Source organism: Castor canadensis, chromosome 13, assembly GCF_047511655.1.
Source record: "Castor canadensis chromosome 13, mCasCan1.hap1v2, whole genome shotgun sequence".
Classification (NCBI taxonomy): domain Eukaryota; kingdom Metazoa; phylum Chordata; class Mammalia; order Rodentia; family Castoridae; genus Castor; species Castor canadensis.
Genome location: NC_133398.1, coordinates 62,069,214 through 62,084,774, shown reverse-complemented (window position 1 = coordinate 62,084,774; position 15,561 = coordinate 62,069,214). Strand labels below are relative to the sequence as shown.

General features: G+C 33.7%; 1 protein-coding gene across 19 annotated transcripts in view; it reads right to left on the bottom strand.

The window, feature by feature from the left end:
• Ptprd (protein tyrosine phosphatase receptor type D) overlaps window positions 1-15,262 on the bottom strand; it is a 1,026,094-nt gene extending 1,010,832 nt beyond the window's left edge. For all 19 annotated transcript variants that reach the window (XM_074051871.1, XM_074051878.1, XM_074051881.1 and 16 more), the window contains exon 1: window positions 15,231-15,262. The gene's annotated coding sequence lies outside the window, so the exon portion shown is untranslated. The remainder of the gene's footprint in view (window positions 1-15,230) is intronic.
• Window positions 15,263-15,561: the final 299 nt, after the last annotated feature.

Genomic DNA, 15,561 nt, shown 5'->3' with positions numbered 1-15,561 from the left:
CAAAAATAACAACTCTGTCAAAAATGAACTGATTTTTTTTCAACTATATCTATATTGCTCTATTTATTGGATGTCTATAAAATTAATATATTTATCTATCTCTTGAGCAATACTAAACTGTCTTGATTACTGTAGCCTATGTTGATGTTGGGTAATAACAATACTACAACTTTGTACTTCACAATAATGTATTGGATATTCTGGATCTTTTAGTTTGATTCTAAAGTACAGAATCAGTTTGTCAACGTCTGTCAAGTAATGTGTTGAAATTTTGATTGGGATTGCATTATAACTGTGAATCACATTGGGAAGAACTCACATCTTGATGATATTATACCATCCTATCCATAGACATAGAATATCTCTATATTTATTTAGTATTCTGATTTCTTTCAACATAGTCTTACTGTTTTTCATATCCCTCTTGTATATATCTTGTTAGATCTGTATCTATGTATTTAATTTGGAGGGAATGGAAATAGTGGCTTTTTTAAAAATTAACATACTATTTCTGTTTTCTTTTGTGTATTGTTAATATGATGCATTTCTCTTCAAATGATTTTTAATGTATATGTGTTTTGGTATTTAAAATAGGTTTCATGTAGACAACATGGAATTGGAAATTACTTTTTGATCAATTGACAATCTCTGTATTTTAATTTACTTAAACCACTGATGTTCAAAGTGCTTCTTGGTGTACTTGGATTATTATTTGCTATAATCTTAGTGCTTTCTGTTTGCTGACCTTGTTTTTGTTCCTTTTTTATTTTTCATTTTTTTGTCTTTTAAATTTTTAATTGAGCATTTCTTAGTACATCAATTATACTTTTCAAAACCTCTTTTATTGTAGGATTACAGCTTGCAATATACATTTGCAACTAATCCAAATCCACTGACAAGTAACATGATATCTCTCCACAGGAAGTGTGTGAGCACTTTGTAAAAACAAATAACCATAGTTAATCCTTCCCATCCCTGTATCTTCGCTATCATTCAATTCTCTTATATTTAAAGCATATGTCAGCATACAGAAGAATACATGTGGTGTACAGAAGCACCAAAATTGAATTTGTTATTGATTTTATTATTTTGAACAAACTTTTACCTGGTAGATTAATTAAGAAAAGTGAAAATGAAAGTTTTTAATTTTACCTTGACTTACTTCTTCACTGCCATTCCTTTTTATATGAAGATATGAATATATGACCTATATTATTTTCCTTCTCTGTAAAGATCTTTCAATATTTTTTGTATGGCATCTCTACTGGCAAAAAAATTCCCTGAATATTTTTTTCTCTAAAAATATTATTATTTTTTTCTTTCCAAAGTTTCTTTTTCTGGGTATAGAATTACAGGTTGGTGGGTTTTTTTTCCTCTCAACATTTTAAATATTTCACTCTCTTCTTTCTGTAATGGTCTTTGAAGAGAAGTTGGGTATTTGTTTCATAATAGGTAATTTGAGGGTTTTTTCCCCCCTTCTAGCTTCTTTCAAGATTTTCCGTTTGTCTTTGATTTCTAGTATGAAAATCATATGTCAAGGCATAGTTTTCTCTTAAATTTGTCCTGTTTGGCATTCTCTGAACTTCTTGAATCTTTGGTTTGGGGTCTTAGATTAATTTGGGAAAATCCTCAGTCATTGTTCATTCAAATGTTGCTTTTTTCATGTTTTTCTTTTCTCTTTGGATATGCACTACTTATCTATTACACTTTTGTAGTAGTTTTACAGTCCTTGGATATTCTACTTGTTATTATCAGTCTTCTCTTTGCTTTCCAGTTTGGGAGGTTTTACTGATTTTCTTTTAATTGCTAGCATTTCTGTTGTGGTTCTTTTTTAGGATTTTCATTTCTCTGTTTACATTGCCTGGCAGTTTAATCACAACTGTTTTAAGCTCTCAGTCTGATAATTCTGACATTTTATCATATCTGATTTTCATTCTTTGACTCAAAATATATTTTTTTGCCTTTCAGAATCTTTTGATATTTTGTTGCTAGCCAGACATGAGGTACTAGATATAAAGAATTGCTATATTAGATCTTTAGTGATGTGGCAGTAAAGTTGGAGGGTAAGAGGGATGTAGTCCTGTGACTCAGTCTCAGATTTTTACTAATCTTGTATCCTTGGACTATGAACTCCACAAGTTGTTTTCAGTCATCTCCACTATCCCCTTTGTTGGGACAGAATGGCTGGAGTGGACTGTTGGTATTTTCTGTCTGTTGTGTAGAAGGTTAAAGCTGACTGAATTTGGAAATTTTCCTTCCCCAGTTCAGTTGGCTCTGACTTGGGACAACCTAAATGTTCATCAACAGATGAACAGATGAATGGATAAAGAAAATGTGGTATGTTCATCCAATGAATATTATTTAGCCTTGTGAAAAGGTGATCTTATCAATTGTGACAATATCAATAGACATGGAAGCCCTGACAGTAGGTGAAATAAGCAAGTGTTGGAAGGAAAAATACTACATGATGTCACTTACATGAGGTAACCAATAGTTAAATTCATATAGCAGAGAATAAAATGGTAGTTACCAGAGGTTGGAGGTGGGAGAAATGTGTTGTTTAATGGGAATAATGGTTTCCTCTCACAAGATGAGTAAGTTCTAGAGATCTGCAAACACAACATTATGCCTGTTGTTAAGAATATATTTTATGTACTTAAAAATTTCTTGAAAGGTAGATCTCACATTAAATATTCTTACAACAAACTGTGAAACATAGGAAACATTTATAGGTAATGAATATATCTCATATGTAGAGTATAGGGTAATTTTATGAGTATATTCTTTTGTCCAATCTCATCAAATTATATAAATCACATATGTGGAGTGTGTTATGCCTCAATTATGACTCAATTTGAAGCAGAAGTGTGCTTAGAAGTCATCATACACTAAGTTCCTTCTAGTAGTTGCGTAAATTTCTGCTGAGTCATCAAGTGTGTGTGTCTATATTTCCTGAATCTAGAATTATATTTTCAAATCAAAGTATTTTTATGCAATATTAATTCTTCTGCAATTCATCATTTTTCAGATTTTGTTCTATTATATAACTTTCACACATTTCTGGAGTGATTCACTAACTAGATTTTATACTCCCTAAGCACAAGGAACATTCCCTAATTTTGTATTTCCCAATCAACTGGAAGCAATACTTTATTCATAGTAAGTGTTTGATAAATATTTAAGGTTCTGATTTCATTTCTGAGCACAAATAGAAATGAACATCAAACAGATGGCAGAAAATGTACTCTGGAGATACAAGTTTAGCATTAAAAGAACTTGAATTATAGGACGTGAGAATGACCAAAGTCGATCCACCACTGCATCCCTATGTCCAGTGCTTCTTCCAACTCCTGAGGTCACCATGTCCTAAAGAAGGGCTGAACAGGATGCTTAAGGAGGTAAGAGAAGGTGAAGGACAAACTTCAGGAATATTTTCTGCTAAAATACTGCCTATAGCAGGATTTTGTCTTCAGTTTACCTTTGGTATGAAAGGTTTTATATTGGAAAGTGATATTTGAACAAAAGACCAGGCATTTCTGTGGATCAACAGTCCAATCCCAATAGATTATTTAATGTGGATACACCATCTGTGTACTAGTCCAGCACTGATCTCCTGGTTTGTCTTTGAGTTCATGAAGTTAAAATCTACCCCATTTCCACATAACTTGTAAAACACATTCCTTCCAGAGTTTTCACACTTGTAACAGATTTTGTGATTATGTTACCTCTTAGAAAATAATTAATTAGATTCCTTGACATTTTAAAATTGATTGCTTCTTTTTGCCCTAGTTGTTACTGTTTCTTGTAACTTGTAGGTGTTGGTTGTTTGCTAATATTGCATGATAAAATGAGCTCCTCTACCACTAAATAGAACTATTGGGACTCTCCATTATAAGGAATTACTAATTTTTTCATGCTTCAGTATCTTCTCTCAAATTTTTAGCAATATTTCTATTTGATAGTTGTTGGGAAAATCCGCAGCAAATGAAATATTAAAATAGAAAGATCTTCTGAAGTGTTAATGCATCTTGAAACTCTCAAATAGTTTCAAAACTTGTCCAGGGCTGGTGATGTAGCTCAAGGGGAGAGTGCTTGTCTCGTGTCAGGCAACACCCTGAGTTTGACCCCCCAGCACCATAAAGAAATAGGAAATTGTTCACGTCATTCCTCACAACTTACTGAACATACATAAATCAATTACATCATTTTTCTAGATATGGTGCTTCAAATTTTGAAGTATTTCTAATTTTTCTTTCAGGTGCTATCTGGATGATAGCAATTTTATTTCCTGATTCAAGCTATTTTGATGGATTTAACAAATGCAGGTCTTCCAACATAATGCCACAGTGTAGACATAATATCCACATAAAAAAGAATCATGATCCCACATGGTCTGTCTTCATTTAGCAAGTATCTACTTGTTTGAAAACCTTTACAATTTTTTGGCATTTTCACCCATTTTCATTAGGACGCAGGCACGGTAAAGATAGCCAGAGGTTTCAGTCAAACATCTACTCTCCACAATTTTGCCCCCAGGATATATATTTTTCTTCTCCCTTTGATGAACAGCCTTCAGGCGTAGTCCCAGGGAGTAAGATAAACGAAAGTGAGATAAATGAGAAGGGAGCAAAGTACTAAACAATCTAACACAAGTACTTTAAAATGCTTGTAGATTCCATCTTTGCTTTAAGCTAACCTCGGTCAGCAATCACAGCACACCAATCCTTTCACATATATTTTCAGGGAAGCATGTGAAGTAAGGTTACTGGTTCATTTAATGAGTACATATTTCAATCCACAGGCCTTCTACCCAGTCTGTAGCCTGGCTATGTGTATGTGTGCAGATGCCCAGATTAACAAACCTTAGTCTAAGTGAATATAGCATGTCATTTTCAGTATGCTGGCTGACTGAACAACAAATATCAAGGCAGGCACCTTTCTGTACATATTATATACATCAGCTTCTTTAATTTACTTAACTTTGGGGTGAATATCACTTTACTTTCTATTTTCTCCTGTACTTTATAATCCTATTATTAAAGTGTACAGTCCAAAGATACACAGTACCTAAATGGAAGAGGTGTAACTTGAGCCTAAGTGTGATGCCAATCCCAGGCTCTTGTATTTTACCAGAAAACAACCATGACCACAGACCATGTATCTCTTTTGCAAATATATGTTGAGCTTCTGAGAGAGCTGGTTTAAAACATTTCAGAAGCTCAATGTGGACTTCTTGCATAAGAAAAGACTGATCATGGGGAAAATTTTAGACTTTCAACTATAGAAAGTGGTAATAATTGTTCATTCCAAGCTTACAGGGAATTGGATGGTATGGGCCTAGTTACCCTGATAATTTCTAATGTATGCTTGCAGTACCAGACATCTTCCAGATTTCCTGTAATTATCTGTAAGTGACTTGTATGAAATGTATGAGCCTCTGGCAAGGCACTCAGACACCATGTGGAAATTTATCATCTGGGCACTTACTAACCTTTCTCACATTGAACCAGAGAGAGGTGGCAGTAAGCCAAAGTTTCCAAGTCTCCTTAGCATATCTAGAAGTATATTTTAGCAGGGAAAACCCCTACTAAATAAAATGGAATGAAGAATGAGGTTATGTCCTAGCAAAATGAATGGCAGTTATAAGAAACTTACTGGAGGCTTTAGGAAGACATTGGTAAGATTTTTGGAGATGATTAGGTTGTTTGATAAAGGAGGCAATGATTCTGAAAACTAAAAAGCATTTAATTTTTTTTTTCAGACAGGGTGTCACTACACAGTCCAGGCAGTTCTTGTGATCACAATCATCCTCCCTCTGTCTCCCAAGTGCTGGGATTACTGTTTGCATGACCAGGCAGGCTAAGAAGCACTTTGCAGCAATGGTTATGGTAAAAATATGGAGAGAGGGAGAAGAGTTGCAGTAAAATGTATTGTAAATATTAAAATGCTAGGAAAAGTGAAAACATTTGTTAATTTCCTAAAAGTTAAAACCTTATGTGTAATCACACAAATACTGTGACTAACGTTCCTGTATTCATTTACTAATTAGGACCTTGGAATGAAAAATAAAAAAGGCAGGAAGTAGGTTATAGGTCTGAAGCTTCCTGGAGAGTTGTCTGTACTCTTTAGAATGTTATAAAGTAAAAGGAACTGAAAGGCTGCCTCAGCCTTCTGAGTCTAACAGGGGAAGAACAGATTCCCTTCATGTAAAAGAAGAAAGGAAACAAATCTTTGTGTGAGTTTGCAGACAGAGTGTTTCTCAGCTAAGCTGAGAAACAACACAAGACATTTTGGCTGTTGATTGATGGATGACAGGAGATCCTAAGGACTTTGTTGTGAGTTCAGGTGCAATGGATGATTGGGGATTTGTTTTTCCTTTGTCTCAGCTAGCATGGCCAGAGATTGACCCTAGTGAAGGTTAACATTTGAATGAATTTGTGGGACACACACACATACACATACACATACACATACACAGAATACAACTAAAGTGGAACATAGTGTTTCAGTTAAGATGTCTCAGTGTGTGCTTCTGTGAAATCCAGTGAAAACCTAGAGCAACAAGGTGAATCTTTTATCTTTTCTAGCAAAGATTAATTTTAACAATTCACTTTGGTTTATAAGATTAAAACAATTTAGTCCTAGTCTGTGTCATTATTATTTTTTCCTTCTGGATTTTACTTAAGTGATTCCAATTGAAATTAAAATAAAGTTATCTAAGAAATTTACTCTTTCCTTTACATCTAGAGTATAGACTTTTTTAAAAAATAAAAACATGTTTCCATTTCAACTCTTAATTTGCAGGATGGTTTCATGAATATAGGATTCATGGCTAAGAAAGATCTCCCTGTTACTTAAGTTTTTCAGATTTTCTGTAAATACCACATATCTGCTCCAAACAGGTGAACATAAAACTTATGGTCTGTAGTGGACATTTTTGAAAGTGAAGGTATATGCTATCATTAGTAATATATCTCTATATAATATATTAATAATTATACTTGGAAAACAGCCATGACTGGTTTTAAGCATCAGTCAGATACTAAAGAGAGAGCAATGGTAAATGATTCCAAGGATTCTTTTAATGAGAGTCTTATTCTTACAGAGGTTTATGGAGAAACATAAGAAAATGAATTTTAGCAGAAAAGTCTCAAATATATCTGGCTAAAACTGACATTGTTTATAAAATAAAAGCTAAGTTATTCTTATAACTATAGGTATTAGTCCAAAGAAAGTCTGAAGCATGTGTATATAACTAATGCATTTGTTAATTTCTCCAAGATAATTTCTTAGACACTCAATAAGACTTTCTGAGATAATGAGTAAAGATAATTGCAATAATATTTGCCATTCTTCCAGAAAAAATATTTCAAAATTGGTACTTTGATCAGGATAATTAGAGAGAATTAACATTGAACAAGAAATCACAGCATGAAGAAACCACGTTTATATTTTTAATTTGTAATGAGAATCTATGGGTTTGGGTTTCTCTGTGACTTTGGCAAGTCACTTCACTGTTCCTGTGCCTCATTTTTCTTATACAGGAAATGGATAAAATAATGGCACCTTCATTCTAAGGTTGTTGTTGGAATTAAGTTAGTTAATATTTATAAAACATGTAAAATAAGGATAGTATATCATACTATAGATAGCTATTGTTTTTACCATGTTTCTATTGCTTTTTTCTTGTGTTGCTGAAAATAAAACCTTGATTATACATTCTAATAATTTTTCTTTGATTGCAATAACTTTCAGTTTCACTTCCTTTGCTTGCCTTGTGCAAAATGACCTGTAGCAACCAATGATAAATACTTTAAAATATCTTTATGTGTATCAGGATGTGAAGAAAACCATTTTGTGCCTTAACTAATATTTAGTCATTCTAGCAACAGCTAGAAGGTAATGCTTGGATACCAAATCTAGAATATTCATTTACTTATTTCTTTCCTTCATTTGATTGTTTACTCATTCCTATAGCAAATAGTTATTACCTACTCTGTGGCAAGTGCTAGGGATACAGCAGGAAATAATCTAGACAAAGTCACTGCCTTCTTACGCCTGTTTAAGTTTCTAGCAAGAAGAACTAGACAAATAAACTGATTTAGCAAAGGCGTGACTGATAAGTGCTCTGGAGGCAAAAAAAAAAAAGTAGATTAAAAGCATTAAATGTGATATAAGGAAGAAGAGGTGGGAGAGGAACATTGTCGTAACATGACTCTAAAGCAGTGACTTGAAGGTTGCTAGGAGAAGCCACATGATGACTTGTAGAGGAGGAAATGCAGGTAGAGAAAGCAAGTACAGTACAAAAGACCTCAGTCCGAGATTGCTTAAGGATTCTTGGGAGGGCAATAAAACTGTGGGAAGGAGGTAGAAGACCAGGTCAAAGAGGCCAGATCATGAACAGCTTTGAAGACCCTTGAGAGGACTTTGGTTTTTTATTCTATGGTTAGGAACCATTGGAGGGTTATAGCAAAGATCATGTGAATTGGAATACAGAGTGCTTAGCTTCTTTCTTTTTGTATGAGACATAAAATCCTGGCTCGCTCTACCAGTCAATGGTAGTTCTGGCCTTCATCCTCTCTAACCAGTTTTCTAGTACCCCAAAATCTTCACAGCAAAGATGAAAGACAAGCAAAAGAATAGAAGAGAAGATAGCAATTAAGGTTTGGACTTATTATTTTTAAAACTGTTATTATTTTTATTGTTATTATATTGACTTAGAACATGTGAAAAAGAGGAGAAACAGGAGGCAGTTCTGCACATGTAGGTCTCATCACAGCTTTTCAGTCACAACTCTTAGGGGAGCAACTGAAGCAGAGTCAGCACTGCTTCTTAGGGACAGCAGCTCCAGCCTTAAATTCTGAATTTCCTAGCATTGGCAAATTGTTGCCTTGTAATGGGGGAGAATTGTGTAATCTATGCCTCAGTTTCCTCATTTATAAAATGAGCTAGTTGTGAGAGTTGTCGCTTGGCACGTAGTAAGCATATGTAAGTGTTGTTATTGATAATAAGATGGGATTCAAAATAAGATGGTATTGATTGCAAGATGGTATTTATCAAGATATCTTAACAGCATGGTCTTTATGGTAAGAGGAACCATTAAAGTGTAAGACTTGCTTAACGGATAAATAAAAGACCATATTAAGTGCACGAATTGATTTTTAAATGCATTTAACTTTCAGAAATGTGAAAATGCTAATGAGAATGAGGATTGGATGAGAAGTTTATGATCAGGGATATTTCATATATGCTACCAATTTTCCAATTTCTCATTTGGGAAAAACAAGTTCACATATGGTGTTTCATCAGTAATTTCTAAATGGTTAGAAATCATTTTGATTTTCAGATGACATGGATTAAACAAGGAGACATTTCATCTTTAGAAATGACAATAAGGTGATTAATGAAAATGAAAATATGTGACAATTGGCTTTTAGGTAAAACATGAGATCCAGAAGGTAAGGCTGCTTCTGCCATGAGACTACCTTAAATTAGAAATCACTAATTATGTATGCATATGCCAAAATATGACTACTCCAGCAAATGAAAAATTTGCATACATAATGATTTTCATCAAAGGTACCTATTTGATTGCACAATTATCTGTTTTCTGTTTTGCATACACAAAGTTTGAATTCTGTCCATGTAATTCTGCATTTCTACATGTACCCAATTATTTTGTTGGTGCAACTAAGAAATCCCTGCTTGATATGTTAGGGTATCAGTTCTCTTCCATTTATAATCATATGGATTCAATTTTTATTGATTAGAAAAACAGAACTCCCTGGAAAACATAAATGGGTCTTGTTTCTACTCAGAGAAGAATGTTACTACATTTCCATTTTTCGCTAAGAAAGCAAAAACATGTTTTTCCTCCACATAATTTTGTTGCTGCATGCCTTCTTATTTGGAATTTATTTCAAAATTTAAAGAAGGCTTTGGTTCACAGGGAAAACCCTTCAGTGGCAATCATATTGAGTTCACTCAATTTTCCACATTGTTAGTCCCTAAATGATGGGAGTAGGCTGTTGATCCCTACTACTTTTAAGCAATAGACAGCATTCAGAGCTGGTAAAAAGTACCAAATTTATAGTCCCAAAGACAGATGTTCTCTGTGGAGTTCCTGAAAAATAATTGCCTGAAAGCAGTGAAGCAAAACTCTTTATTTCATTATGCTCTCGCTGGACAATCAGGATTCTCCTTCGTCCTCCATGAAGGCAGTGTGGTACAATAAGCCGGGAGATTGATGACCACAGTGAAAAAGCTCTGGGTAAGAAGAGAGTTTTTTTCCTAGTGAAGTCATGCTGACAGGACCACTGGGACACAGGACTGATTCTAATACAAAATTATTCACAAACTCACATTGAGAGACTAATGAACGTGCTAGATAGGTCATTGGTAACAGCAGGAATTTTTCATCTTCTGAATATTCCAGAACAAGGCATTTTCTGCTTGCTTTTGTCCTTCTAGTTCATAGTTGCCTGCAGCTGATGAATAATTACAAAAATGGGACCCTATATTAGGGCAAGAGTAGAAATCCAGTTTATAAACATTCATAATTTTGCCTTGACCCTAGGCTTATTTGTAATGAGATTATAGAGATCCTTTCAAAGCCTTTGAAATCTTGAACTTTGAATCTTATTATGTACATCAATGTAGAATTTTCTATAACAAATTTCATCTTGAATATTTAAATGACCCACTGTTATTGACATCAGTATAGGTCAAACTGTCTGTTGTTGCCACAACAATACTTTGTAGTTTTCTGGCTTTCAGAGTTCACTTTTAATCTCCTCAGGGTGAGAATATATAACTGTCCTGAGGTAATACAGGGCATTGGTTCCAGAACCACCTGTGGATACCAAAATCTACAGATACACAAGTCCCTTATAAAAATGGCACAGTATTTGTACATACTTTCTTTATACTTTAAATCTGTCTATATTACTTATAATACCTAAAACAATGTAAATTTTATATAGTTTATATAAATTTGTATCATTTTGGGAATGATGACAGGAAAAGAGTCTGAAATATTTGGTACAGATGCAATTTGTTTATTCTTAAATATCTTCAACCCCCACTATGTTGAATCCTCTAATGTAGAGATTATATATAGAGGTTTGACTTTACACTATAGTGATCAATGTCAGCCATCTCTGGTATAATAGACTGAACCAGGCCTCCAGGTATTTTTGCATTTGTATGGTTTCTTCTTATATTAATTCAGGGCTTGACTATGTCACTTATTTTGACCAGTGGGATTTTAACAAGCTCAATACAAGGAGAGGCACTTGCAATGGGGCTTGTATTTTGGGATACTCCTCGGAACTGAACTGTACACTGTGTGAAGTCCTGGACTATTCTACTGCAGCAAATGATCAATGGAAAGCCTCTGGAACTTGACTCACCATGTAGTAAAAGAGACCTTATGGAGGGGAATGTACCCTCCAGGTAAGTTCCTAGTTTAATGTCACCACATGAGTGATCCAGCCAACACCTGTGGAAGAGAATAGCTATCCAGTCAATTCACAGAATCATGAGGAATGACAAATGGTGGCTTGGATACATTTCAGATTTAATCCAGGTTTTATTATTTGTTTTGCTAAGTGACTTAGGTAGGTTGTTCATGCTTTCTTATCTTCAGATTCGCCAGCTTTACAATATGGGAAATAATTGTATTCCTTACAGGATTGTGGAATGGATTAAGTAACATAGTAAATATGAAGATCTTAACATAATACCTAAACCAGAGTAAGTACTTAATGAATGGGAGTAGTTAACATTAATTTCATTATCTCAACTATCACACTGTATGCAAGTGACTCCACTACCAGCTGGTGCTAGTACCACACTACTGATACCACCCTAACACCACCAACATTGGCATTATACCTTCCTGATAGTTGTTACACAGTGCTCTTACTGTTTTCTACAATGTGGAAGGTCAATCTTTTTCATTATGACATTTCTTAAACCACACATACACACAGAACTTCTTCCATTCTGCTCAATGAAGATGCCAATGAATAAAAATAACTCATTTATGTATCTCTTCACATTATTTTGTTAGATTACTAAAGAGATTTGTTTAGATCACTTAGAACATAAGTGTTGTGGCCTTATTTTATTCCATGTTTTCTTCCTATGAATGCTAAGATCTTTAAAAAATGGTCTGTTCTAAAAATAGGAGTCTGTTTCTCTCACTAGAAAAAATTCCATGAGGGAAGTGATTTTATTGTCCTTAATACTCTATTATGAGTTCCTTAAAAATTGTCTAGTAAATAGATGCTGTTGCAAAAGTGCTTGCTGAATACATGAACCAACTGACAGCTGATTGCTAGTTTAGCACAGCATGGAATATAGAGCCAAAATGCACGAATATAAATTCCAACTCTACCACTAACCAGTTATGTGAATTTGGGCAATGTAGTAGTTCTGTGACAGAGTTTCCTTAATATAAAGGGAATAATAATAGTATATACCAAAGATTGTTCTAGTGCATGTGGAATTTTCAGAACAGTGTGTTGCAAGCTTTGTAGTTATACCTCTTAGTTATTATTATTTTGTTATGTTGAACTCTATTGATACATAGATAGTTTATATAAAATACTGACTTAAAGACAGGGAATATTTATGTATGTCCAAGGAAAGTCAGGAAAGATGGTAGTGTGTAGTCTAACACAATGTCTTCCAAACTCCATTCTTGACTCAAATCATCTAGGATGATTATTGAGATTCAGAATCATTCATGTTCTCTACTTTCTACCCTCTGTATTTATAATGATTGCAACCAAGAAATCTTATTTTTCAGTTATGTTTGGAGTGCACTGAAATCAAATGAATATTAATAATGTAAGTTTCCATGCCATATGATGTAATTAGATTAGAGTTTGGTATAGGATTTTTTCCATTGATATATGAATCTAATCATGTGTATAGTTGCATATTTTACTCAGGGCCTATATTATGTGCATTTAGATCTCTACTCTTGTCTTTCTAACTTTTCCCTTCCTTCTCTCATCCTTAGAGAAATAATAACTACTCCCACATGACACTGACCATCCCAGAACATGAGAACAGCAACATTGACAACACCTGGGAGCTTGTTAAAAGTGTGGATTCTTGGGAACTAAGGTAATGCACTGATTTTCAATGCCATTTCCTAAGAGAATCACCGGGGAGCTGATGCATCAAAGTTTAGAGCTCAGGTTCAGCTTGAAAGACTGCATTAATAGGTCTGTGTGTTACTCAGGTATTATAATTTTTTCAATTCTCCAAGTGATTCTGATATGCAATGTGGTTTAAAACACACTCAAGTAAAGAATCTTAGCAGAAAACTTGAGATTGATTTTGGAATTCCTACCCCCCATAACCTTCGTCTGGCTCTTGTATGAATTCAGTTTTGGAAATTCTTTCAGATTTCCTTATCCTAGTGGCCTATTGACTCCTTTATTTATGGTTACTAACCCACCTTGCCAATTTTAGGACCTAGCCTATTATTTCATTAATCCTCTTGAAATATGAACAAGTTGAACATTTAGACTAGGTAGCATTCATAATAATAATAGGAATGTGAGGTGAAACTGAAAGTATTTTACTACATTTTCTGGGCAAAAGTCAAGTACTTTCAAGCTCAACAATGATAATAATGTCTAGTTGGTTAGTACTGTGTGTTCCCATGGCTATGGCTGTTTCTTTTTAAAAATGCCTCTTTCAAGATGATGATATGATTGCCTTTGAATATACTGCAATATTAGAAAAAATACATTTTTAAATAAAAGCTTACATTTCATTCACTTGAAAATTACTCAAAGAATTTGACTTCTTTTGCTCTTTTACAGTTTATTCTGGATTAATCAGGTAATGAAAAGGAGAGTAGATATGGAGAGCTATGAAAAGGAAAGTAGACATGGAGAGCTAGTCAATACACAATAGCTTAACTAAAACTGGGCATTTTTGCTCAACTCTAAGATTGTTCTTTGCAGAGTGAAAAAATAGTGCTTAAAACCAAACCAAAATCAAATTCTTGGAAATTAATGTCTTGAATGGAGTCACTTGCAGCAGAGGAAGCAAAGGGAGAAAATTATTTATGTGATATCTTTCTCTTCACAGAGCAAGCCTCAGCCCAGCAGCACTGACATCACTTGAAAGTTCACTGAAATTCAGATTCATGAAATATACCTCAGGCCTACCTCAAAAGAGTAGGCATTTTAATTAGATAGCTCAGGTAATTCATAAGCATATTACAGTTTGAGAAGTACTAATGTAATCGATTGTATTTTGCTCCAACATTTGCTATTCCCTAAATCATGCCCTATACAGCACCCATACAGCTTTCCCTATTCTTCTTTCTTATCTGATACTTACATAACTTTTCTTACACCTCCAAATATCTTGTTTTTTGTCCTCCTTCCAACCAACTCCCACTATAACATCTCATATTTCAACAATGAGTCTAGTCTGAGGGATGAGAGAGGATGCAATACAAAAAACATAACTTTTTTCCCTTACTATAATTGATTTAGAGAAAAATGCACCTACTTCTTTCAATCCATTCTAAACTCATAAACTCTCAAGAAGTAAGATGAGTAGCAATCACATCAAAAGTCTTCTCTTTTTTAGTTTGATATGTGAAGAGAATCCTCAAAAATGGCAATTTACTAGTATTGTTCAAAGCACATATGTTGGCTTTATTCTTCTAGGATAACATAAAAGGGTAGTAACTTTACCAGGGGTGAATTAGATTGAATAGAACTAAACTCATTTATCTAAATTTTCACAGAATAACCATAACAATGCAATTATGTAAATTAAAGCATATAAATTCTTTTTCTTTTTTCTCTTGTAAGATTAATAGAGAGAAAATAATAATTTGTGTCACTAAGTGATGAATGTTTTACTATTGATGCAAACACTCTAAAATAGTCCTGTAACTACTGAAACAGTACCCAACATAATATTACTTTTTTAATTGATTGAGAGATTGATAACTTAGGAATACATGAAACATCTGTGAAAACAAACATCTCTGTTGAAAAAAATCACATTGAAATCTAAGCTCTTAGTTTTAACTGGAAAAGGAAGAAACAAAACACCCTAAAATGTCTAATGTGTGAGAAAATTTATTCAATAAGCTTAACCAAAGTTGATATAGGCAAAATAAATCCTTTTGAATTTCAGAAAAAGCATTCCACACATGTTGAGAAGGGAAAAAAATTAAAACTTACCACAGTTATTCAGTTAATAGGCAGGCACCATCATCTAAAACAACAAAAGTGTATTTTAATGCTGCTACCATAAATAGCAGACAAAACTCAATTGTTTTCAAACATGTTACCAATGTATCTATAGGAGAAAAATTAAACAAACAAAGAAAACATCTTGTCTGATCTCATGTAATTATTTTATCACCATCATTTTAGGGTCCAAATAGATAATTGCTTATTTTTCAGAATGCTTGTTCATAGGCATACCAGACATGTATATTTAAATGAACATTTTCTTTTAATATGCATATTTATAAGGTAAGAAGAACCACATGGGGCACCTATACACAAA